Source organism: Phyllostomus discolor, chromosome 1 (genome assembly GCF_004126475.2).
Source record: "Phyllostomus discolor isolate MPI-MPIP mPhyDis1 chromosome 1, mPhyDis1.pri.v3, whole genome shotgun sequence".
In the NCBI taxonomy this organism is placed as follows: Eukaryota; Metazoa; Chordata; class Mammalia; order Chiroptera; family Phyllostomidae; genus Phyllostomus; species Phyllostomus discolor.
This window is the reverse complement of record NC_040903.2, coordinates 11,907,852-11,935,584: the sequence shown is the minus strand read 5'-3', so window position 1 is coordinate 11,935,584 and position 27,733 is coordinate 11,907,852. Positions and strand designations below refer to the sequence as shown.

The 27,733-nt window shown below is 39.4% G+C and overlaps 1 protein-coding gene across 2 annotated transcripts in view; it reads left to right on the top strand.

Annotated features, from left to right (window-relative positions):
- Window positions 1–27,733, top strand: part of KCNIP4 (potassium voltage-gated channel interacting protein 4) — a 927,129-nt gene that overhangs the window by 66,965 nt on the left and 832,431 nt on the right. The window lies entirely within an intron of this gene.

Genomic DNA, 27,733 nt, shown 5'->3' with positions numbered 1-27,733 from the left:
TAAAATCTTTTAAAAAAGGCTTTTTATTTTTCTTAGCTGGTGGTGGGAATCCTAGGGGAGGTCCCAGGGGAGAACCTTAACAGAATACTCATTAGTTTTCCAGGTGTGTCCTTTAATAGGTTGATTAATCAAAATGTGTACAAAGAAGGGTCAGGGTTATTTTCCGGTTAGTTGTATTTTCAAAAGATGTCATCAGAGAGGGACTGGGACCAAGGAAGGTGTGCCCCAGGACCATTTGGAATGTATCAACCACTGGCTTCTAAGTGTCTTTGGTTCGGGGAGATAAGACTTTGTGATGTATTGCCTGGCTGTAAATTGTTTGACAGGTTTGTCTGTCTATATGCCTCAGTTTCCCCATCCTAATTGCCCAGGAGCATTCCTAGCTTCTTATCATCCCGCCTCACGCTGGAGTGGCCGGTCCTGACCTAGGCAGGGTGGTCACAGGAACAGCGTTGGTCTGCTACAAGAGCTGGGTGACACTGACGTGCACATTTAGGGTGCTAGAGAAAAGGAACAGAAAGATAGAGCACTTGCAAATTCACTCTGATTCTAGCGATTTGTATCAAGAATTTATGAGATCGAAGGTAGCGTGCCCACTTTCTATAATCGCTGCTCTTGGTAAAAGTTTGTCTATTATTTTTTTAAAGGTGAGGCCCATTTGTACTTCTACATTAGTTCAGTTAATGACCCTCTTTCCCAGTCTGCAGCATGAAATTATTCATTTAATAATTTATTATATCTTTATTGTTTGTACTATATCATAGCAGACTGTGCTTTACAGTATTAATATAATCTAATGAGGAAGAAGGAAACATACTTAAATCATTCTGATGCAGGTCAGTACTGTAATAAAGGACTCCGGGCTGGGCTATAGATGGGGGTGGAATTAGTTTTACTAATTTTCTGGAACAGAAATAGCTCCAGACAGAAGTTTGACTTGTGTTTCTCAACGACGTACATCTGTTGGGATGGTTAGCCATGGATAAAAGTGGTACATTCTCTACCCTCTTTTCCTTTTCCATTTCTCTAAGCCTTCCTTTTAGACATCGCGTATGTGTGATGCATGTAGTCATTCTTACTCTTGGGTGCTGGGCTCCTAAAACAGAGGAAGTTAAGGACTTCCTTAGTACCTTTGGCTTCGATGGCCACGCATGCCCCCAGTCGGGGATATCTGTGCTTGGATGGGGTAGCAGCTCCCCAGAGGCCTTGTGACTAAGGGCAACGGACTTATTTATGGTGGTGGAGCTGCTTCCTGCTTCCTCCCCTGAGCAAACACACAGCATATGGCTGACCCCGGCCCTTCAGAGGGGATTAGGTAGGAGGCAATGTCACATAACAAATTTCAATTAGTGGCGCTAATGGAGAAGACTTACTGTGAATTGCCTGAATCCAGAAATGATCTGCAAACAAAGTCTCAGTGCATGGTATTTATACCAATTTCAATTTAAGCTGCTGATTAACAGTATGTATTTATACATGCAGAAAAGCAAATTATTTCAATTACCAAGCCTCCAGAATGTAACTCTGCAAGCTTTAGTTAAAACCACAATGAAGCTGTAGGAATCATTTCTGAAACGATTTTTCTAGTTTCACAGAATTTCTTTTATGTTGAGATTTATTTTCTTGGTCAAATTTTTAAGTCATTCCATACATAGATGTTTAAAATGTGTTTTGGGGGGAGGGGGTTAGTGAGAAGTAAACCCTTCTAATAGTTTTAATAGTCCCATCATATTTTAATGTGAAATTAAAAATTGATGCATCAAGTTGCAAGCTTGAGGTTAATCCTTTTTTTTATAAAGATTTTTTAAATATTTTATTTATTTATTTTTTAGAGGGAGAAGGGAGGGAGAAAGAGAGAGAGAGAAACATCAATGTGTGGTTGCTGGGGGCCATGGCCTGCAACCCAGGCATGTGCCCTGACTGGAAATGGAACCTGCAATGCTTTGGTTCGCAGCCTGCCCTCAATCCACTGAGCTACACCAGCCAGGACTAGGTTAATCCCTTTTACCTTGGGGCTCTGCTGTCTTCCCCTCCAATCCCGCCCCGCTCCCCACCTTTCCCTCCTCTCCTGTCTCCTCCTCTTCCTAACCTCTCCTCTCCCAAACCTCTCCTCTCCTCTTCCTCCTTCATTTTTGTTGACATTAGAAGCCTTCAGAAATTCTATTATAGCAAGTGATTGCATCTCAATGGGCTAATAAATGAATCATCCATTGTTTCAGGTGAGGACCCACCTTTTGGAAGTCCAACAGATGAATCATCACCCTGAAAAGAAATGTATTAGTTATTTAACATTTTCCCCTCTTCTCATGAATACGTGTTCTTCTTTTATTCATGGCTTAAACTGTTGAACTTTGAGACTACAGGAGAAAAAAGGAGTGATTTCTACTTATAGCTCCTTGGATAACAGTATTTCCATCACTAATGGCTGAATTAAAAAAATGTTATTTGAATCATCCAGTTCTTTCAGCATCACCTTGTCCAAGTCCAGGCCGTCAGCAAGTGGGAGTTGCGAGCTGAGCTGCTCACTGCCCTAAATGCATCCAGCAGAGACTTGAACGTCCTGACTTTATGTCTATTAACCAGCCTTCTTCCTCTGCTAACTGTCACTGGAAGGTGATTGGAGTTCCTTTGGGAACTTACCTTCCTGGGGTGTTGGATCTATGCTGGAAGGACCTGGTGTTCAGCCTCAGCAATTCTAGAAGCTCCTCCCCCTTCTCTCTCTCTTTTTTTAATTAATTTTTTTCCTCATTTTTTATTGTTCAAGTACAGTTGTTTTTATTTTGCCCCCACCACTCCACCCACCCCAGCCATCTCCACTCGCCCCTCCCCCTTAATTCTACCCTGCTTTGGTTTTGTCCATTATACTTGTGTCCTTTATACTTGTTCCTGAAAACCCTTCCCCCCTTTCCCCACATTGTCCCCTCCTTCTTTTTGATAAATCTGAAGTCTAGGCGGGGCATCTGTTTCCCAATACCAGGCGTGTGGATGAAGTAGGTGGAACTATAAGAGTGGGAAGTGAGCTCCCTAGTGGCTCAGCTACTGAAACACGTAGCTCTGTCTCCATTCCGCCTGTTTGCCGGCCACCCAGCCATGAGCGTGCGTCAGGTGCTGGTGACTGAAAGAGTGCTGGGATTTCCAGCTGCCAGTGTGGGTACAAGGCAACATGAATGAGTATTCTCTCATGCTTGTTCACATAGGGCATTTGCATGTTCATGGCTGTCTTTGTAAAATCACACAGGCATCAATAACATTGCCCTAGAAAACATGGCTTTCAGGGAAAAGCGTCTTTGCATCACTAGGTGCCAGAAATAAAATGGAATCACTGTGTTGAATATTCTAATAAATAAAATAATGTTTATGACATACTTTGTATGCCTTGATCGCCAGTATGTGAGACCATCTTGGTTTTGTATAATATAGACTGTAGTAGCATAAACGGGCTCCAGACAGCTTAGCCGTACCTCAGGGTGGGAGTGTGCTGGGGTACAATTGTCTTAGATTCTCATACACTGGCAGTGTGAGTCCATGGGAATGCGTATATGTTCAGCTGATGTGAATTATGTAACGAAGTTGCTATTAGTCAAAGTTTAAAAGGATGATTACATTTTCAACTGGGAAAATTATATCCTACTTTAAGTATATTACAAGCAAAATCAAAGACTAATTGCTTTTGTGTTTAAAGCGAAATAGAATTCTAGTTTGTTTAATACGAGCATTTGGCAAGCGCAACTGAGACATGTGCTAAGTAAGTTTGTTGTTTCACAAATGTCTTCCTAGACCTGCTCTGGTCACAAGTCTCAGACCAGTTTCACCTTTAGCAAGTGGAAATGTGGGTAGAGTTTGAAGCACAGTTGATGGAGGAGCTCGGACAAAATTGTGGGGTTCTTCCTCGCCTTTCCCCCTTGCCCCATCCTTCTCTCCCTTCCCTTTTGCTTGCTCTCCTCCGGGCATGCTGCTGCTTTGCTGCGAGAACAGCCCTGTGCTGTCTGCATGCTGAGTAAGATGGATCTCAGCCCTGTTTAGTTTATCTCATCCCTTCCTGCCTGGGTCAGAAAGGGAAAGTGATACCTCCCCTCCCCCATCTGCATATCAAAAGTAATGGCAGGGCGCTGCCTGGCCTCCCTCTTGGCCAATAGTCCTGCTCACACAAAAAAGAGTGACGATTTCTGATTTCTGTCTTTTGCCAAATATGCATAAGGATGACTATTTCAGTAGTGATCTGTCAGAAGGTTATTTTTGTTTTGTAGAGCTTGTCACACACACACACACACACACACACACATTGTCTTAGACCATATGCCCGATAAGCTACTCTTTACCAAGAGCAATGATTTCCAGAGTCTTCCTTTTATGTGATGTTACTTTGAGGATTGTTTATAAGAAACTGGATAATCCTATGTAATCCTATGTTTACACCATAATGCTTGTTTTTCTAAATTTCCAGCATTTTCTAATTGCAGTCCTAATAGCTGGAAACAACTGATACCTTATAAGGATATGACTCTAGAATCAATTATCAACTAAATAAATTTAGGCAAATATGTCATCTTAAAATTATCATCAATAAGATATTCCAAACGCTGGTACAGGAAGAGAATTTGTTTGATTAAGATTTATGAGAAAAATTTGGAGACTGTATTAAAAAGTTTGCTTTAAAAGAGTGCTAATAGCAAAATTACATATAATTGGTAGTTATAGGGAGTTAACTTGCTTTTAACTTTATTTTAATATGTCACTTTGTTATGGACTAGAATGCATATTAAAAATGCCAATATGCTTCTAAACATTGATTTTCATTGTTTTATTGTAGCCAGTCTTTTGAGTTGAGTCCTTTGTTGTATAACTGTAACTCCTATTTAGACTCTATAGAGAGTGAGAGAATGAAATAAGGCAGAAATTGAGCCACTAGAGTTTTAAGTAAAATTCCATTTCAGAGAAATCTGAGACACTTTCATTTTTGCCTCTTGTGCTAGTAATCATCAGTACAGAAAATGACAAGAAAAATGCTTTTCAGAGTTATCAAGAAATTAAACTTTTTCTCAGACATTTTTCTTCTTTGTTTTCCTCTGATACTCAAGATATCCAATTATACGTGTGACACCATGATAATAAAACTTGATAAGATTTAACTACAATGTTTGTAAAGGTAGCCAGTCATAACTTGATATGCTTTTCTAACACCCCTGAATGAATTTAAGCCCTGTTTGGTACTGCCCCTCAGGTATAGCTCCAAGTATTTACTAACTATTATTCTAGAATCCCGGCCTCTGATAAGAATCACGGTGTGGAAGTCACAAATGACCTCTGTCCCCGGTAGTCAGCCAGGCTGGGTAAACCAGGGGAGTGTCTCCTTGTGCTATATCAGCACATGATAAATAGGTGACGTCAAAAAATGACCAGTTTCGCCGTATCTTCGCCACATGGTGGCGAAGACTATGACAAAGGAGACGGATCCTGTCCTTTCCTAATGGGACAACCACTGCTCGGATCCAGCGGATGGGGGCCACGTGAGAATGGTGGCCTAGTGTTGCCAGACCTGTGAAGATAGAAATCTCACTGTCCTGGAAGTGAGATTTTTTCAATGTTGGTAACTAATGTATTTGGGCTAGGAAACCATGTTGAGAATATTTGAAGGGAAAACCCAACTAAAGTTTTATGCTGGAGTATACAGCTCATAACTATGTGAGAAAGGGAGGGAAGAGGGAAAGTTTGGAGGTAGTTCAGGACTGAGTGGGCAGATAAATGATGATGGTGGCCCGTACCGGAGCAGTGAGAGGGTCCTGGAGCAAAGGTAAAGAGGTGGGTTAGGGTCCTTCAGGAGATAAAATAGGCAGGCCTTATAAGCCAATCATGTAGGGATGAGAGCCTCAGAAGAAATGAAGTTTCACTTTGCTCTGCAGTCTCAGGGGAAAACACACACGCACACACACACACACACACACACAAACCCCCGAAACAAAACAAAAGAAAAAAAAACCTGCTGGGGCTCAGGTGGAGCGTGCATATTTTTGTCAGTAATCTGAAATCCAATTATCTGTCTTCTGCAAGTGCGGACACCAGTCCTGTGCACACAATAATTATCCCATGTATGGGCTCAGCTTTGATTTTTCAATCAGAGGATGCACTGATACCACTGCTGCATTTGCTTCAAAGGTCATGGCTTCAGTGTTTCAGATGCTAGAAAGCAAAGATGAAAATAGCAGCAGAATGATTTCATACAGCAGATGGGGGAAAAGCAAATGGAGGTCAGTCTGCAGGCACTGGTGGGAGAGAAGCATGAGGGGCAAAGTCAGGAGCTAAAATCTCTCCTGTAGATGGGGATGCTGATAAAACAGGAAAAGGGGATGCAGCTGAGAATCTCTCCATTCTCAGCTAGCTTCCCACCGGACATTGGACCACTGATGGTCCTCTGCTGAGCTCCCTGTAGAGTGAGTGTTCTGTTTATTGCATGAGGACAAGTTTAAATTATCTTTGAGGTCCTAGAGGTATCTATCATCTCTCTTCAGGGACAAAAACAAGAACTGGCAGGGGCACATGTTGGAACAGAGAATCAAAAGGAACAGTCATGTCAATTCAATCACATTTATGGGCATTATTGGAGAGAAGACAAGGACTTGATGATCTGACATTGGTTAAGATGTAGTCTAAGCTCTCAAGGGAGATAAACATTTAAAGAACGTTAAATAATAGCAGTAGTGTAGAACAAATAGTGCATTAATTACTTTAGAGAGATTGAGCTTCGGTGCCTAAAGTACAGATAGATATTCAAGTGGTGATGTTTTGTTTTGGGGAGGAAGAGCCTGATTTTCAGAAGTGATGTCATGACTCAAAACAGTTGTTCAAGATATAGCCTGGGAGTCAATTCTAGCAAAGGGTAGAGATGACTGACATCTGCCAAAGAGATAATGTAAAGCAAAAACAATGGCGAGCTAAGAGTAGAGCCCAGCTGAAGAATCTAGAAGGGATTCACCGGATCCACACAGGATAGGCAATACCTTTGTCATTCTAGATTTGTACATTGATGGCAGTTAGGCTCTTGGGGTCATAGATATTTGAAAGAGGAGAAGGCCAATGTAGGTTTGGAGATGATAAGTTAATTATGACATCAGGGTCAAGAGAGGTCCAAACAGTGCTCTGCAATTAAAATGTGGGGTGACCCAGGAAGCAGTTTGAAGTTCAATGTGAGTATGTAGGTTGCACTGAATCCCCCTCCTCCTCTCAGCCATCTGACTCTCCGGGATGGAATCCTGTCCCAACACCCTCACTGAGCTTTAACTAATCGGGCAAGCTGGTTGCTAATTCTTCCACTTCTGAGGTCCTAGAGCACTTACATCTGTTCCTTTCTTGACACTTACAGTTTGATGATCTTGCCTTAATCACTTCATGTGTATATGCTTGATGACTAGGATGACAGTTATAAAACTGGAACACTTTGGGGGCATGACACTGGGAGACAGTGCTGTCAGTGCTATTGACAGTCACTGAGGTACAATAGGCACCAGTATGGACCATCCTGGGCAACCAGGCTGTGCGGTCACTGGACATGCTTCCCGACTGGGCCACATGGTTCTGTTATCTCCTCTAGCCTCAAACAGAGTAGCATTCATTGACTACATGAGATGCCCATAGAAAGGACTATGGAGATTGCTAGGTGACTCCAAACTTTGTTTTATAGAGGAGGCAACGATAGAGGTCCAGAGTGGCAATATGACTTGCCAGTGGCCACACAGCTAGTTCTACCTTGCAGGTCTGTTCTTTTCATGACTCATCTTGTTTTCTTACTGATACCTGATATCTTTTTTCAGGCATTGCTGTGAGCTCATTGCCTGGTTGATTAATTATGTTGTCTTGCTTCTTAGACTAGGTGTTCATGTCATCTTTTTCTACCTGTTCTGGCCTTCATTCACAATGACTGATACTGTGTTGAGTAGGTTAAATGCTCATTGAATTAATAGGTGATGATTGAAAAATGAATTCTTATCAATGAAAAGGGACTTGGAAATCATAGAGAGAGGTCCTCTCATAAACAGGGAGAATGAAACTCAGCGCTATAGGGCTTGTTCTAAGGTCAGCAGCTAGTTAGTGATAAACCCAAAATAAAAGGCAATTCTCCTAAGTCTTTTAATACTGGACTAATACGTTTCCTACTATGGCCCACTGCTTAGAAAGTGACAGTGTAATATGATTGACCCAAATGTAAGATGACATCATCATGATTTATATATTTTCTTGTAGTTTTCCAATTGCTGTCACATTATAAGACCCTCCACTGCAACCTATGAAGCTGGCTCAGCAACTGAACCCTTTTTCGAATTAGGTGATCAAAACACAGAATTGAAGAGACTTGGTATCAAAGCGGTCCAGTTTCCTCCAACACAGAGAACACAAAGAAACCTGTTCAATCTTAATACTAACCTTAAAATAAAGGTTTTTTTTTGTTGCTATTTTTATTATAATTCAGCAAAGCCCTGTTAGCAAAGATGTTCTTCAAGGAAAGGCTTGGGAATTATGTTAAACAGCTTTCTCCAAGTTACTTTTCAGCCAAGTAACACTGTCTTGATTTACTTTGGCTCTTGTGGAAAATACTTACAGCAGGAAAATGGTGGTTCTTTTTTATTTTAGCTAAAAAGGTGAAGAACTTTGCAATCATGTACTGAGTGGGCTAAGACAATAGTATGTGATAAAGCTTCCAGAATTCTAAATAAAGACAGAAACAGAAAACTGCAGAAAAAGGAAATCTTAGAAATTGGCTGCATATTGAATGAGGCTGCATACCCACCATGTGATGCTGAATTACTGACGTGATAGCTCAGAGCAGCATCCGGAGTGAGGTCCCCACAGGGAACTTGGTATTTCTGCCAGCTTTGCCCTCTTTCTAACTAGGGAGCATTTGGGCGTATGTTTACTGTACTAGAAAACATTGACCTAAATCAGCACAATTAACGAAGTTTCCTGGGTGGTTTTGTTGCTTTGCTCTGCTGAAGTTCAATTGAAACTATTCCTGATTAAATTAAATGTGCATGTGAGAAGAGGCGAACATTTTCCAGTTCTTCCAGAATGTTCGCTAAATGGTAGCTGGACAGCTCTTTCCTAGGTGTTCATTGGGATTGTGAGTTGCCTAATGGAAGACGGGGATTATGGTTTATCATAGAGCTGAGGCTTATGCTGACCAAAGCAGCGAGTTATGGTTTGGAATCCTCCTGGCATCGACTCTGGGCTTCCTTAGCCAGATGGAGGGCTTCCCTGCAGGATATGAATACAGACAGGATTACTCCCCGGCCTGGCATCTTAGCTGCTATTCTATACTTCCTTTTCTCTATGACATCTACATAAGTAATGCATGTAACATTTAGCCCATGGCGAGTGCAGAACAGCAGTTAACTCGAGGATTCATGCTGCTGTCGCCAACGTGGTCCTGGTGTTGAAGGAGCATCCCTAGCTCTGACAGAGAGGGGCCCCTTGTGCCTCATGGTTCTTTACTGTCACACTGATGGCACCTCAGTTGTTGGTTAACTTTGTTTTTGCCTGCACCAGCCTTTAAGAACTATAAAAGCAAAGATTATGCCCAGCACATCCTAGGCACTGAGTACATATTTGTTAATTAGAGGAAATATATTTAACTCACTTCATTTATTTTCCCAATAGTGCTGTTCACCCTGACCTTGGAAAAGGCACTAGTTGACTACATGGAAGTTTCTGTTGCATCTCTGGAACAAAGTATTTCTTAAAGCAGGGCTCTCGTTTTAAAAGCAAAGCAAAGCAAAGCAAGGCCGTCTCCCAGGCTGCACTAATACATAATGTCACCGGGGAAGACAGAACCACCCAAATGCACACAGGGGTCTGTTTGTTGCAGTGCAGTGGGAACCCAGTGTTCAGCCCCCTGTGCTTGCATTCTGAGCGTGGCTTTGGAAGCCTTTCTGAGCTTCTCGTCTGTGTGATTGTAACTTGAATGACTTCCTGTAACAATGCTTCCCCGCCTTGGCTTCAATGCACCTGTTCTCCTCCCACCGGACACCTTCTGCAACGGCTCCCTGCTTCCTCTGCCGGAAGCCTCAGGAGTTAAAAAGATCAGCATGTTTCACACTTAATTCTGCCTTCTTCTTTATTTATTCTCTCAACTTGGGTATCATCACTCCTCCCTTCACCAAACTTTCAGAGTGTGTGTGTAATTAAGTTATACGTCAGTCTGCCCTACAAGACTACAAGCTTCATAAGACTATAAGCTTCATGATGGCAGGGGATTTTTATCTGCTTTGTTCCTGAATGTGTAACAGTCAGTTGTGAATCTTGCACACATGGCGAGTGCACGATTAACGAAGGAATATGTAATGTTTCGGCTAAAATTCATGACAGCCAGAGAATGCCTGACTTTGGAGTCGATGAGCTGAGATGAATGGGACCACCCCCCTGTTTCCAAATCATCTTATCTGGATCAAACTTAAATGGCATAATATTATTTTAAAAGTTTTAGCCCTGGCTGCTGTGGTTCAGTGGATTGAGCACTGGCCTGTGAACTGAAAGGCTGCCAGTTCAATTCCTAGTCAGGGCACCTGCCTGGGTTGTAGGCCAGGTCCCCAGTTGCGGGCACGTGAGAGGCAACCAATCAGTGTATCTCTCACACATTAATGTTTCTCTTCCTCTTTCTCCCTCCCTTCCCCTCTCTCTAAAAGTAAATACATAAAATATCTTTAAAAGTTTCAAATGGAACATAAAATTGAAATTAAACAAACCCTACAAGAGCCCGGATAGCTCAGTCGGCAGAGCATCAGACTTTTAAGTCTACGGCCATACCACCCTGAACGCGCCTGATCTTGTCTGATCTCGGAAGCTAAGCAGGGTCAGGCCTGGTTAGTACTTGGATGGGAGACAAACCCTACAACAGTGCTCAGATTAGTAACCAATTAAAAATCTTCTCAGTAGTGTCCTCTGAGTCCCTGCCTGAGCCTTTGGAGCTTGTTACGGCTGGTGGGGAGATACAATTCCAGAGAGCTGCACTGGGTAGTGGATGATTATAAGGATTTCTAAGATACCTTTAAAATAAATTTTCAAATTCAGGTTTAAAGATACTTGAGGTTTATCAGTTTTGTTGTTTATTTCACAAAATGACTCTATTGTAGTGACTCTGTCTTAAATTTCCTGTTTTTTTCCCCCTTTTAAATGTCCTGTAGGTATATTGGATTATGATTCAAATGCATAGGTCCTAGACACATTTCTGTCACGAATGGATTTTGTCATTGTAAGTTAACATGCATGTCCTCTCTGAACCTACATTTAATTTATGTAGTGAGCACAGAAACTTGGCTTATCATAACTTCTTTCTTTCTTCCAAAACACAGATGCACAAGCAAATGCACCTGTTGTCATAAATGTGATAATATATGATTGATTCATTTCTTTGGGAATATTGAATATACTTGTTGTACCTAAGGATTATATGAGAGTACCATCTACCTTCTTGGCATTTTTTCACATCTAATATTCTTTTCCTATACTCTTAAAATAATTTATTTATGATCTAAATTAAATATAAATTTATGTAGCAAGCTCTGTTGTCACTTTAGATAAGTACTGTTATGGGTGATACTGATTAATTTGTCTCTGCCAGCAAAATAAAACATGGTGATCAATGTTTCTCATGGATTTTTTTCTGCTGGGATGATGCTGATTTTTTATTGCTAATCCGCCTGTACAAGGGACAATTTCAATAACTATTCTGTTTTGATGTGAGTTTCTTCTATGGCATCCAAATTGATTTGTGGGTAGAATTTGAAGATGCACTCTTCAAAAATAACAGAAAGAGGCATAGTTGGATTAATGAAAAAAAAACAAACAGCAGGTAGTATGTGCTAACAACACAGTTCTCCTTAATGTTCTCTCTTTATAATGCCCCTTTCAGATGCATAATCGATATTGCCTTAAGCATTCTCCTGTTCTCTTGCTCAGCTAAGATAGTAGGGCAGATCAGAGTGCAGAATGCACACCCACAATTGCACAACAGAATTAGTCCTGTTCTACTTCATAAAATAGCCCACGCGATGAGACAGGCAGAAAGGCCAAGCTAGTCTTTGTTTCTGTCAAGAGGGATGATTCCCACAGATGGTAAAAACCCAACAAAGGTTTAGCATGTGCCAATCAATAGTTGGATTACCATATTTTTTTTTAGAGGAAGATAGATATGCTTACAAAGTCAACCTCTTTCTCTTGTGGCATTATCTCCTTAGGGACCTCACCTTTTTAGGACACATACATGTTCTTATCATTGAAATATTTGCTGCCAGAGTGAAAATGTTTTCCCCACCGCAACCTCATCCCAGGCTCTCAATGACTCTAATGTTAGCCAGAAAGAATTTCAGGATTGAGTCCCGTAAGGGTGTTCAGGTGGTGGGTACCTTCTGAGATCCAACACAACATGACGTTTACCTTCTGTGATTTTCAAGAACCTCAGTGGGTACTTTAGAGCAAGTTTAAGAGGTTTTTTTCTTTTTAATAATAAATGATAATGGAGACTATGGTAGACCCTGCTTGTGGAATACTCTCTGTCCTTATGAATTTCAGTGAAATAGAGTTTTAATGCATTCATTTTATGAAAGAGTAATCTGGAAGAACTAGCTGGAGCACACAGCTGGGAAGTGGGGGAGCCAGACCGAGAACTCCTCCCTGATTACCTGCCCGTATGTTTCCGGGCCTTGCGCTGCTACCAGTTATTTGTGGTTCCAGTATGATACCATCAAGTCTTGGGGATGCCCATGCATGTGAACCCTTGTACCGGAGGCAGGTGGCGCCATAGGCTTCCATGCAAGGCATGCTTCTTATTTCAGGGAGTGCAGAGGATTAACCCAGTGAGTGGAATCTGAGAGCCTACTGAAATACCTGGCTACTGGGACAGTTTAATTTCTTTCTAATTATCTGGACTGCGACTTCCCACAACTTTAAACCTTCATGGTGGTGCCAACCTCAGAAGTGAGACATAAAGAGAAAGCTCCTGTGCGGTGGGTGGTTGTGATTAGACAGAATCAAATAAAATAATCAAGACGGATTCAGGGTCTGAACATACCAAGCGCAGGCTGCCTAGGACCTACTTGGTCCTACAGGTCAAAAAGGGAAGGTGGGCTTTTATCTGCAGTGAAGGGATAATGAGCAATTTAAAAAAAAAATAAAAACTGAGCAAGGAAAGACAAAGGGAAGGAAAAAATCAAGAGAGAAAAAATGGAAAGCAGAGTGATAAATGGTAGAGAAAGTAAGTAGATGGCTGTGTCAGAAAAGGTAAGAGGTGAAGAACATTCTGTAAGGAGTGACAACTGGGTGTCAGGTGACAGCTATTCCAAGAGCAGAAACAAACCCAAAAACTAAAGGGAAAAAGTTATTTCTGTGCTTAAGAGAAGGATTAAGGTGCAAAGAACAATTTAATTTTTAGAGATGATATTCTTAATTCTTTTTATTGTATTTGCTAATCACGTCCACAGATGATATTTCACTTAATCCTCACAATGGTGTGTGCCATAGGTTAAGTGGATGCTTCAGTCTCTGCTTTAGAAATGTGGAAACCTAGTGTCTGAGAGGCTAAGGGACTTACCTGCTTTCTTGAACAAGTGCTGGAGCTGAGACAAAACAATGTGTGTTCTGACCCTGTCTAGTTCACGTACACGATGGGCCGCTGGGCATCACTGTATAATGTTAAAAGTATATACATCATAGGATGGCTTTGCTAGATGTGGTTGGGGACATGTAGTTACTAGGCTAGTCTGGTGTTCTTAATTTAAAATAGCATAGGGGATAAAGGTATGCAGAGTACATCACCGGCTGGATTTCACCTGTTGCATACTAATGTGAGCTAGTCAGGGTGCATTTACTATAGAGGAGAGGTCACATATGTCACAAGTGATGCTCCTGGTCATACAATGTGGGCAGTCACAGTGGGTGATCAGCTGAAAACTCAGGCCCAGTGGCATCTGCAGTAGAAGCCGGAAACCACGCCAAGCCCACTCACAGCATGTGCCGGAGGAGCGTGAACTCCAGCGGTCGCCTGTTGTTCCCATTTGCTCAGGATCTCTTTCCCTCTTCATCTTTTCTGTTCTCAGTGCATGAGGCAGAACAGACCCATCACCCTCTACCTTCCTCTACCTTCAAGCAACAGCAATTGGAATATGCCCCTCGCTGGGCCAATTACTGCCTTCCTTAGTCACCTCCTGCCTGTGTACGTGGAAAAGGCTGGTGCTGTCCATAGGTGCTGCTTGGGGCATGTGGGCTTGGGGTGGCTGCTGCCTTGTAGAATGAGCCTGACAGAAAACTCAAACAGTCAGCTCCTAGGCCCTCTCACTGAGACTCCAGAAGACAGAATCGGTTGCCTCCTCGAACTCCCATTTGAGGTAACAAATAAATACTCAAGTTAGAATGAGTTGACATCTGGTCACTTTGCAAATTGGAGTATATACAAATGCAGGTAGATGGTGCATGATGACAATAGGCAACGCTTACTCATGCATACTACACTATGAGGCAGTCTTCTAAGAGCTTTCATGCATTAATCATTTAATCCTCACAGCATCCTGTGAAGTATATATCATTGTTATTTCTATATTATAGGTAAAGAAACTAAGGCAGAGAGAGGTTAGATCCCTTGCTTTTAGATCACAGACATAGGAAGAGGCAGAGCTGGGATTTGAACCCAGGCAGTCTAGCTATACTCATGAACTCCATTCTCTGGACCTCAGGCTCTCTTTTTGTCATGTATGCGTGCATCCATATACATATATGTACTTTATGTATATACTTTACCTCTCTCTGATGTGAAAATTCTCAGAAAGAATGGAATTCATGTTACAGGCTAGGAGATTGATGTTGGTTATGTGCACAGAAATGAGTATCTTAAATTTTATCCAAGTGTCACAGATAAGGATAGAAATGACTACTAGAACTGGAAAAAGAAACTATAGATCTATGAGTGTTTTTAAAAGGGTATAAATAGGAACATTAAAATGAATGACTATAATATTGAAGCATCCACATTTATTCTCAGAAAGGGTAGGCATTTGCCTGTCAAATGTTTTTCAGAAGTAAAAAACACAACAAAAGAAAAGAAGACAAAACAAAACCCCCGAAGCAGCCAGATACAGGCATTGGAGCACACCTTATGGGATTCCCACTGAGGGAACAGTCACAGTGGGCAGGAATCTCTGAACAGACCCTACTGAAAACTAACATATTTTGTGGGCTAGATCATTTAACCAAGTCAAGTACCAGGACATCGCAAAATTAAATATGTTGTCATAAAGGTCTGGAATGCAATATTCTATTAGGGAAGTTACGGAAGAATTTATTTAGATGTTTCAAAAAATAATCTTGAAGCCCCATCACATACCGGGGCTTCTTTAAGTCAATGAACCTGAGGGCATTTTGCAGGGATTCCCAAGTCCAAATTACAGTCAGTAAATCCTGTGCCAAGATGTATGTGAAACTGAAAGAGTTAACTCTCACCATGTACCACAGTTATAGGCTACCACACACACACACACACACATTTGTTATTTTAAAATGTGTCAAGGTCCTATAACTTTCCATGTGTATCATGCAAACAAATATAAAAATATAAACAAACAGTTATGAAAAATCTGTTCTGCTTTTAGAAAAGAATGGTCTTTGAATCATGAATATGTCTTGGGACAGGGGCAGGACATGGGCCAGATCCTGCCCTCCACCTGTTCTTGTACAGCTAGTATACTAAGAATTTGTTAAAGTATTTTTTAAATGGCTGAAAGAAATCAAAACAAGCACAATATTTAGCAGCTCATAAAAATTCCAGTTTCAGTTGTCCATAAATAAAGTTTATTAGGATAGAGCTGCAGCCGTTACTTCAGACTCTGTTTATGCCTTTTTTGACTGCAGAGCTGAGTAATTGTGATGGAAACGGTGTGACCCGCGGAGCCTAAAATACTCTGTACCATCTGGCCCTTTCTGTACAGGAACAGTTTGCTGACCCTGCCGTAGGGTAGGAAAGCGGCGACACTGGGAAGCACTTGAAATGCTCATCCTAAGAGAGCAGACTTAGTGTCTAGAAACGAACAAATAGACCGATAAACAAATGTGCGTGTGTCGGTGTCTATGAGTGATTTAACCGTCCTGCCTGTCATTTTATTACTTCCTGGATTAAAATCATAAATCATGGTTGAATCAACATATACCGCATGCCATTTCAGAAATTGTGTGTGTGTGTGTGTGTGTGTGTGACAAGTTTATACAATCCCGTGATAAGCAATGCAGTGGGCTGTCAGTTTCATTACACCATAAACACCCACATTTTGTTTAAAATAGAGGGGCTTTATGAAAACTGTGTCCTGTTGAAATATGTACTCTCATGCAGATACAAAAGGACACATTTAAGCTTGGGAACGAGGTTTTGTTCAAATGCCTAAGATAATTCGTGAAAGGAACAAGTCTTGGGTTTCTCTCACCTTATCAGTGGATTTGGTAAAGGCAGTGGAACGGAAGATGCCTGTCAGCCAGCAGAAAGGCTGGGAGTCCTGGGCTCCATTATACTGCAACACAGAAGTCACAGGTAGCATGGTGCAGACCTTCGATGAGCAAGGGAAAGCACACTCCCAAAGGCACGGGCGCTCCGCCCTTGGGAGTTCACTGCCAGAGTTGTCATGCTTTGGGCCTTTGTCTGTCATTGCTAACCAGCTCGTTTTTCTCATCTCTACATCTGTACATTCTAACCATGTATCTTATTTCTTTAAAACCTTTCATTTCTTTAAAATATTTGAAGCATACAACATATATAAACTGTATGACTAACTGTGCCGGCTGACAAATGATAAAATTGTCTGCGGACCCAGCTATTACCTCTGTCACCTTTTCCTCTGTATTCTTAGGAAATAACTTTTTGTATCTTCTGTTGTCATGGCTTGTGTGTACGTGTCCTATATTTCTCTAAAATGCTAAGTTTCTTCAAGGCAGCATCCTTGATTCATTCTTCGTTGCTTCCCTGTAGGATTAAGGACATTTCCTTAAGCAGAGCATGTGGAATGGATGAGAGAATGTACTGCAAGCTCTCTGTGGAAAGAAAGGTTTCCTTTCTGTTCCTTATGTTATAATTACCAAACTTAGGGCCCAGAGTAGGCAATTAGCAAATGGTGGAATTGATTTGAACAAAGAGTCCTGTTATTCCATTCAGGCGCACTCCTGAATGCCAGTGCACAGGTGCTGAGTTGTGTTAGGGATTATTCATACATTTTCACCAAAAATAAGACCTTGTGAGCTTATTGAGGTTCAACGCTACCTTGTCCATTTATAGAAGACCTCTGGTTACATGTACTGTAACTGTCATAGTTTTTTCTCTTTTCAGCGCATTCTGTTAGTCATGTCAAATTGGTCTGTGTTTTGCTCTTCTCAGTACATGTTGGAAAGTGTCCCTGTAGCTCATGTCTTGGGGTGCTTTAGCTCTAAGCTGGTCTTGTCTGTTTAAAAAGTACCCCCCCACACTTTTTAAAAACCTGTTCCCTGTCCTCTTTATGACACTCCCAGACATTTTGATTTGGCTTTACCAGCCAGTGAGAATATTCCTTCTTCCAAGGTGGCATTATCTTCAAACAAACCATGATTCTTCAGCCTGCTCATCTGTACTGATCAGGCTACTTTTGCCAGTGCTCACTTTAAGAGGCTACTTTTTAAGTTCTAATTTCTAGTTGTTCTAAATAGAAAATGGGGCTGCCATCTTGATATTGCTGTGTTATGCTGTCTTTACTGTTTGATTGTTACTCAGGAGCATGTTACTTTTTAAGACCAGATAAATGAGTGAGTACAGAAAAGCCTGATTCAATTATATGTGACCTTGTGCTGGTGTAAAAACATTTTCATCAAATGCTTTCATGACAATCCACTTTTACCTACTATGGAAGCAGCTTCTGAAAACTCTCATTTAAACATAAATAATATTGAGTTCAGAACTAACTAGAAATTATATTTTGTGAAAAATACAGAAAAAGTGATACTCAAGAATTTGGGTGTGAGGATATTAGGTATTACCAGACATATCTGCAAGCCCAATAAATTCACTGGGAAACCAGTCAACTCAACCTGCAGGTGATATGTAAATAGTTAAGTTAAACAAGCAATGATTACTGTCAATTAAATCTTTATAACAATACAACAAAGTAGGTACCATGACCGTCTTCACTTACAGAGGAGAAAATTGAGGTACAGAGAGGACTAGATATGTTACTAAAAAGAAGAAACATAGGAGCCCCCCCTAATGTATAAACAGAATGTCTAGATTCTATAGATCCCAGGGCTGTAGTGAACATGGACTTCCTCCTGGGGGGGTGGACAGCGGATAGAGTTTTAGCACAGTCACATCTAATATTCTATTTTCAGTTGTTGCCCATACTTACCATGCCCTAACCCTCCTTCATTACCCTAAACCTTTCCTGCAAGTCTACAATGCACAATGGCCCTTCAGTTACGATTCTTCAGAATGGTGAAGAATCAGTGTGGTAATAACAAAAGAGCTGCCTGCACAAAATATTGTGGTCTAGCAAGCTCTTGACTAGGAGGCTGAGCAGCATGGAAATTTGTGAGAGTCACAGGGCACAGGGTGGGGAGAGATGATTTGCTCACGGTTTGGGATGGAGACGTAAGGCATCTGACTTGCACGTAACCCACACGACAGCTCTTTATCCAACAGCTATTCTTACACCGTGCAAACTACATTCTGTGCTCAGCATGGGTTCACATTTTCCAGAAAGGATATACTTGTACAAAAGTATGAATATTCTCTCTTCTGTAGGAAAGACAGGGGAAGTGAATCACCTCATGTGTATTACAATGTATTCTCCAAATCCCTGTTTGGCATTTTAAAAAAAATCTTCTGGCAGATTTAGAGACAACAAACTTCAGATTTCCGTAATAGTTTGGTTGCATTACATGAACCAATACATTATTGCCTAATTGAAATGATAGCTTGCAAATTCTGACAATATATTATTTACTAAGACTGTAGTTTTGATTTACTAATCATTTAATTACAGGCATACCTTGTCTTATTGTTCCTTGCTTTATTGTACTTAACAGATTTTTTTTTTCAAATTGAAGGTGAGGCTCCCCACCAGCAAAAAGATTAAGACGTGCTTTATTGCAACACTCGCTATATTGCGGTGGTCTGGAACCACACTATCAATATCCCTGAGATAGGCCTGTACATTTTCCGTGAGAAGTAGATGCTAGGGTAGCTACCCATTGATATATACTAAGTAACTTTTAAATTTAATAAGACTCAGTGATGAGGCAATATAAATTTCAAAGAAACAGAGCATTTATCCCCAAAGTTGTTAGCAGCATATTGTCTTCTACAGGACAATTTTAACATAATTCAAGGAACTTCAATTGTGTCCTTAAAAATGATCTTTTCTCTTGTTTACTGCATTTTAAGTAAGTGCCCTTTTTGAGGGGAACTCATAAAAAATCATGTACAACAGTACATGACATGGAACTATCATAATTAGTGGGACTATGAGATATTAAAGAGTGATTTTGTCCATTATTTTGATTGATCAAGTGTAATATGAGTAGAAAAGTTTGCAGTCCATTGAGAAAGTACAGAGGTGTCTTGTTTTTTGTTTTTGTTTTTTTTTTTAATCTGTGGGCCCAGGCCTCCAAACCGTATTTACCTTCTTATAGGTATAAATGTACACCTTTCACACTGGCCAAAGGTGGAGGTTCAATACAGAAGTTCATACTGATGTCTGAACTGTCTTTTCAGTGATAGGAATATCTGAAATGTAGACTGATGTGAGTTCATAAAAGGTTTGTGTGCTCTTGGCATTATGTCTAGGGAGACATAAAGTGACAATAGGCCAGCAGGTGACTAGAATACATAGAAGATATTCATTAAGGAAGAGTTTCACTCTTACTTGGCTAAGATGTGGGGTTCTGCACAAGACCATGCCCTGTCGCCCCAGTCCCAGGGAGGACCCCACGCAGCCCCATGCACTTCTAGTTCAGAAAGGGCCCTTAGGGGTCATCTCTTGCAATAACCCACATTTATAGGACCGAAGTTGGAGTGATTTTTTGAGACCACAGACATACTCAGGTCAGCAGAAGGAGACCTGGCACCCTGGCCGCCGGGCTCTTCTGCATGCCCCTTTCGTGGGCTCCTCTCAGGTATTGAGGGTCCAGGGGAGTTGAGGATAAAAAGGATTTTCCCTCCTCTCTCTTCCCTTTGGAACCTGAAAGCAGATAATCAGGTGGAATGATTCCTTTCTCACGGCACAGCAGAAGATGCAGGCTTTATTATCTGGTGTAAAATATGTGAGATAGAAATTGCCTTTTTGCCCTTAAATTTCACATTTAATATTTTATGGCACTTAAGGGATTAATGAATTATTTTTGTCCTAATTCATTATTTATGGAGTGCTTTTGACAAAACGGAATGTAATTCCACAAAGTGACAGGCACTGGGAGGAAAATGTGCTTGGAGATAATTGGTCCGGTGCTGCCCAAAAGAATTGAAGACATCCTTTTGGTAGACATTTAATGATGGAATTTCTAAGAAGCGCTTATTCACTAACAATGGCAGCTAACCAACTTTGGGTTATGTGAGGGCCAGAAATCCAATTTCTAAAATCCTCTTTCTGTCTTTATGCCATCTCCATGAAATGAATTTAAATTCAGCTAGCGAACTCATTTTGAACAACTTCTATGGACACATGCATCATCATTTAATTCCTTACCTACGTCTGGGAGCTCTGAGGGAGAAAAGGGAAAATCTATGAAAACCTCCAAGTGGCTGCCTGTTAACTTTTAAAAACCTATTTAGTATCTTGGCCTCTTTCTCTCGGTACTTATCCCAGCTTGTGTCTGAGCTTCCGAATTCTCCCCACAAAACCTCTGCACTTCGGGAAGAGGTAAAACCCATTCGGCTCTGGATGAAAGCCGTCAGTACCTCCTGGGCTCTGAGTGCAGAGCTGTTTTTTGGGCCCTGAAACTAGTTGAACCCAGACATTATGCTTTAGTGTCTTCTTGGAAGAAGCTTTTTGCTTTTCTAAGAAAGTAACTGGGACATTTCATTCTTCTCCTAACAGCCTTCCCCTTTCCTTCAGGGAACCGCAGTGTTCAGTGTGAAATAAGGGGTCATGAGAAAATGCTATGATGTTAGTGATCCAGTTAGTTAACTGCACATTTACTGAGTCATGTTTTGTATTTTTTTAAAAAAATGTCCTTTCTTAGGAAAATGTACATGGAAGTAGGTTAAAATGAGGAAACTGTAAAGGCCACTCTCTTGGGTTAAAACTTGGAAAAATAGGACATCTCTTGACATCGCCGAACCTGGGTTTTCCCAGCGGGCTGTAGCCTCCAGATCACAGGTAACGGGGAGGCAATTATCTCCCTTCTGCTCTTCCTACGTTCAGGCACAAGCTGTCGATGTACAGTAATTGAGTTTTCCCAGAGTGTCTAAAGAAGAAAGGGCATGTCATCAAGAAGTATAGCTGAATATCATACTCATTTCCCTATGAAATTGAAAATATTTTTGTTATGAACTATGTAATGATAAATCATGTGCAATTTAATGATTACCGAAATGAAAACCCATCCAACCACTCTTCAGTTCAAAAGTGAAACAGCAGGTAGTTCAGGAACCTTCCGCTCTGCACGCCCCTCACGGATTTCACAACCAGAAACCCCAACGGTCAACCCCACCCTGAATTCTGGTTTAATCGTCATCTTGCTCCTCATTAGAGTTTTACCAGCCATATGTCTCCCCATAGGCAATGTATTTTTAGTTTTGATTGTAGTTGAACTGTGTAAAGTTGGGTTACAGGTATTCTTTTGTGATGGTTTTATTAATTAAATGTTTTGTTTTTGATGTCAATCCATGCTGAAACTGTTACCTGTGATTCATTCATTTTCAGCACTGAATGAAATACTGCATTCCACTTACCTATTCTATCTTTGGTTGAAACTTGGTTTGCTTCTGGTTTATTATTATTATTATTATCATCATCATCATCATCATCATCATTATTATTTAATTTATTGTTCAGCTACAGTTATCCTACCTTTTTCCCCATTGCTCTCCCCTGCCCCATCCTTGTCACTTCCACAGTCTATTCCCTCCTCCATTGTCTGTGCCCATGAGTCCTCTGTTCCTGTTCCCTTGCTTGCCCCCACCCCTTCATTCCCCCATTATCCTCCTGCCCACTCCCCTCTGGTCCCTGCCAGCTTGTTCTTTACTTCCAAGTCTCTGGTTCTATTTTGCACACTGTTTGTTTTGCTGATTAGGTTCCACTTATAGGTGAGATCATGTGGTATTTGTCTTTCACCGCCTGGCTTATTTCACTTAGCATCATGCTCTCCAGTTCCATCCATGCTATTGAGAAGGGTATGAGTTCCTTCTGTCTTTCTGCTGCACAGTATTCAATTGTGTTACAAACAGCAAAGATCATTCTCATGTATACCCCTGATGCATATGTGCAAACATTTCTTTAAAGAAGAGTTACTGGATTATAGAATATGAGAATGTAAAGTTATATATATCAACTTATCATCAAGTTGTATACTTTAAATATATACAATTTTATTTGTCAGTAATTTCTAAATAAAGCTGGGGGGGAGACATGTGAGAAGAAAAGAAAGTCCCCTCTATTTTTATTTTAAGGTTTTTCTGCTGCTTCTTTGATCTTCTCTGTTATGCTTGTTAATTTTGTCAATTTCTATTTTTCATTCTTTCTCCCTTCTGCTTTCTTTACATTCTTGTCCTAACTTTTTGTGAGTTGTTGCTGAGCTCATTAATTTTGAACTTTTCCAGCCTTTTTCTGTATGCTATGTTAGTTGCATCTACCAAGTTTCAATATCTAGTGTTAAGCTTTAAATATTATCTAAATTTCTTAATGAGTTCTTAGACCAATGAGTGACTTGGGAGTGTTTTAAAATTTCTACATACTAGTATAAGTAATATATAAATGATGTAATTTTCTAGTTATCATTTTGTTATTTTGTTATTGATTTCTAAGTTAATTACTTTGTGATCATAGCCTATGACATATGCTCTATGATACCAATACTTCAGAACTTGTTGAGAATGTTGGTGTTTGGTATATTTTTATGTATGTGTTTCAATGCTTCATGTGAGATACAATCTCTTCATGTTAGATGTGCTGTTCAATGGGCATATATTTGAGCAAGCTTATTCATTGTATTGTTTAACTTTTCCAAAGCTCTAGCAATTTCTGTTAGCTTGATATTTAAATATCTGAGGCACCATGGATTTTTTCAGTGTTACCATGTAATTCCATTAATTTTTGCTTTATATATTATGGGGTTGTGTTATTAGGGATATACATGTTCAGATTTATTTTATTTTCCATGTTAATGGAAAATTTCATTATTGCATTGTCCTCTGTATCTCTCTAATGATGTTTTCCATCCACTAAAGTCTACTTTGTTTACTAGTAATAGAGCAACACCAAATTTCTTGTGGTTTGTGCTTTGTTGATATATTATTCCCACCCAATCTTTTTTCCCTCAGCATTTGGTGTTAGGTTTTAGGCATGTCTTGTGTAAACAGCATATAGCTGGGATTCTTTTATCAATTTCTTCTATTTATTTAATTTGCTGAGATATTTGGATTAGTCTGTATATTTTTTCCTTAGTCTTTTTTCCTATTTTTTTCTTTCTTTTCCTTTATTGCTGTCTTTTACTTTTTTAAAAAATTCTACTCTTTTCTTTGGGCTATTTGGACATTTTACTCTCAATTTCCATTCTTCTAGTAGTTAATTTTACACTTTACCATTCCTAGTTAATAAACTCTAAGATTAATAAATTTGCATACCCATGTTTTTGACCAACATAAGGATCTAAGGACACTTTAATGGTCATCACCCCTTTGCAAAGCCAGTGCTATTTTTTCTTCTATTTTAATTTCCATGTTGCAGAGTTAACAAAATATTAACCAAAATATTTCTCATCATTTCTTATTGCATTTTCAAGATCCCATCTAGTATCATTTTCCTTCAGTCTTAAGTATATCTGTGATTATTTTAGTTTACATTTGTGGTAAACACTATTTTGGCTTTTGTCTGAAATATCATTGATTCATTTTTTATTTTGGATAATAGAACTGAGTATATAATTCTATTTTGATTTATTTAATTTTCTGAGCATTTGGAAGATACTACTACATGCTGCCTCATTATTATTTAGAAGTCAGTCATCATTCTAATTGCAATACAGGCCAAAGTAATCTTTTTCTTTTTTTCTTTCTTTTTCTGCTTAATGATTTTTTCATTATATTCAGTATTGCATAGTTTTACAATATGTACCTGGGAAAGAATGTTTAAAATTTATACTGTTCTTACTTTATTTTTTTTCTAGAGTATAGGATTCATGTCTTTCAGTTGTTCAAAAATTTCTGTTACCTCTGTGAATATTGCTGTTTCTCCATTCTCACTGATGTCTTGTGGAAATTCAGTTATGTGTGTGTTGGATCTTCCCGTGCTACTTTGTTGTATCTTAACTGTTTTCTTGTTTCGCATATCTTTTTTTCTGTATTTTAATTGGGATTAATTCTTTGAAACTGCTTCCTAATTTACAAATTCTAATATTGTGTCTAATCTGCTTAGTCATTTCATTAAGTGTTGATTTCAAGTATTACATTATGTATAGAAATTCTATTCAATTTTTAAATGTACCCACTTATTTTTGAGGGAACTCCTACTTCTAAGTCATAGTTTAATTTTTTACTTAATTTTTGGTAGTGTTAATATATACAAATACATTTAGCATCCTATGGAAGTAGTTACAATAAGTGAAATATTTGGGGGACTGATTCTACTCCCTCCCGCCCCCTGACTCTCATTCATGGTGACTTTTTCCTTGTTTTTAACTCAGAGCTGCTCATTTTACCTAAAACTTGATAGGTGGGAATCATGTGAAGCCTGGGTTGGAGGAGTTGTCCTGTAGAGAAAGCTTACATTAGTTGTTTCAGACATCAAGGAGCACTACCACACCTGGAACATTTTAGATTGAATCTTCTGTGTGTGAGTTTTTATGACACAGGAGTAAATTTAGACTGTGAATCGACAAGGTCCCCCTTGTGGTTATGTAGCCTCAAGAGAGCCTTTTTATTTACTTTCCTGCAACTCAGTGACAAATGTGGAGCAGGCCAGTTCTCTAACCTGTGTTTGTGTGGCAGGGTTATTTCTTCTTCAGCTTTGTGGTTTTGTCTTTATGCAGGGATTCCCTGTCCCTAGTACTACTCTGCATATCTTCTAAAGAGGAATCATAAAACAAATTTTTGAGACTGTGTCAGAAGTCCTCTGAGTGAAAGCAAACTTTACTGCTTGATTATCTACTAATTTCTGCTTTAACTTTGTTTCTGATCTCTCTGAAATCCTTCCTTTGTTTCAATTCATCAGTGCCTTAGAATTTTTCAATATTTTTTTGAACATCATGATTGTTTCTTCTATACTGTTAGACATTGCTATCACCCAATAAGTATTTATTTAATTCCATTTCCTTTGCTATGTTCCTGCCTTCTTTGTTGCTTTCTTCTTATTGTGTTTTTCTCACTAGTGGATTATGGAGTTAACCCTAGTTTAATAAATTTTTACTAGGATGGAGTTTGAGATGCACAAGTTCTAACTATTTTTTTATCGCATACTGAAGGTACTGAAGATTTTATTTAGTACCTACTTAGTGAAATATATAAACACAAGCGGAACCTATTTTGTGTTTTTAAATATCATTGCTTATACACATTCATGTTATTGACCACTTGGGTTATTATTTTAAGATATGGCCCTAAGTTTGCCTTATGAAGGACTCTACTATACCACCAAAATATTGCATATAAAGTGGCAATAATGCCACAAACCAGTTTATTCACATTTACTTCCTATATTATTCAGTTCTGTATATTTGAAACATTTTTTTCTACTAAGAAAACATACTAAAATATGTGTTTAAGCCTCCTTCTGCTGTCATTTTTAGGTTTTCAGTATTTAAATATGAGATAAGTTGACTCTATCCAACTAAAACATAGTAATTTCTACTTGTGCACTCAGTTTTAATCATGTAAGTGATGTGCTTTATATAGTTAATTTAAAATAAATAATTTTTTGTTATTTATAGCAAAGAGTTTCCTCCAATTTAAAATTACTTGGTTTTTAGTAGAATCATTGGATTTTAGATTACTTGCGCATTTGTATTCATTCTTATTTTTTCCACATGGGCTACTTCTAATTTACTAAACAGCCTGAACACTAATCTACTAAAAAAGTTCTATTTCAGTGACAATCCTTTTAATTTCAACAAGTACTGTACCTTTCTCCTAGACTGGGCTGAGTAAGTTCTTTAAAAAAAACACTTCATAGACTAGTTCTGTACGTTTTGTTTTTGTTGGTCTTCTATCAATACATGAACATGGTAAGGCCAAGATCGCTGGTTGGGAAGCATCTAGGAAATGTCTAAAAGATTTTAACTAGGATGAAACACCTTTTATGGAAATATTCTGCCTTCCCAAGCATTCCTAGATTCTCACTCCTTTAGTCATTAGCATGGAATCACTGCACTCTGTTAGTTAACAATCCATACCTCTCGTCTGCTCATGATGGATTTTCAGAGCCGAGTAGTTCTATTGGCAAAAATGACTTACATAGTTTTCAGTTATCTGTAGGTGTTTAGGATATGATCTGAACACATTCCAATGGCTTGTGAGACTGTCCCTTCTGCCCGCTCTACACCTTTCTAATCTTACCTCTCAGTGCTTCCCTTTTGGCTCACTAGGTATTGGTTATGCTAGTCATCTTTCCTGATCCGAAAGGCCAGTTTTATTTCCACTTTAGGTCCTTTGAACTTGCTATTCTCCCTCCTTACAATTTGCATGACCAGCTCCTTCTTTTTATTCAGATTTCATCTTAATGTTTCCTTCCTAAAAGGTTCTCTTCATTCCCCATTCTCATTGATCTGCCATGATGACTCATTTCTTCCTGTTTAGTTTTATTCACAGATCCTGTAAATACTGGAAATCATCTTTTAATTCTCGATAAAATATAGTTTCCATGAGAGCAGGGCATTGTCTTATTCCCTTTGGTATCCCTGGTACTTGACCATGTGTCTGGCACAGAGCAGGCACTCTTATGTTAAATAAGTCAGTGAATGAGTCCAGATAGTGAAATTCTCATCAACATAATATTATCATTACTAGAATAATGATGTGTAGCCCTGGATGGTGTGGCTCAGTGGATAGTGTGCCAGCCTATGAACCAAAAGGTTGCCAGTTCGATCCCTAGTTGGGGCACATGCCTGGGTTGCAGGCCAGGTCTCCAGGTGGGAGTATGCAAGAGGCAACTGATTGATGTATCTCTTACACATCAATGTTCCCTCCCTTTTTTTCTCCCTCCCTTCCCCTCTAAAAATAAATAAATAAAATCTTAAAAAAAGAATAGTAATGTATAATATTTTATAGTCTTAGTATTTAAACCATATTCACATACTTTGTCATTGTCTTCAATCATGTGAGAATAATTCAAATTATTGTAAGTGTAATAAAGAAATGTTTATGTAAAAGCAGCCTGATGATACAAAACATTATCTTATACAAACACAATGATGAGAAATTTCACGTTCAGTATAGTTCGCTTTATCCTCTACAAATACCTTTATTGGGGATAAAAGTGAAGTGTGGAGAAGCAGTTACCATGGTAAACTTAGATTTTCAATAATGCACTTGAAATTCCTTTGT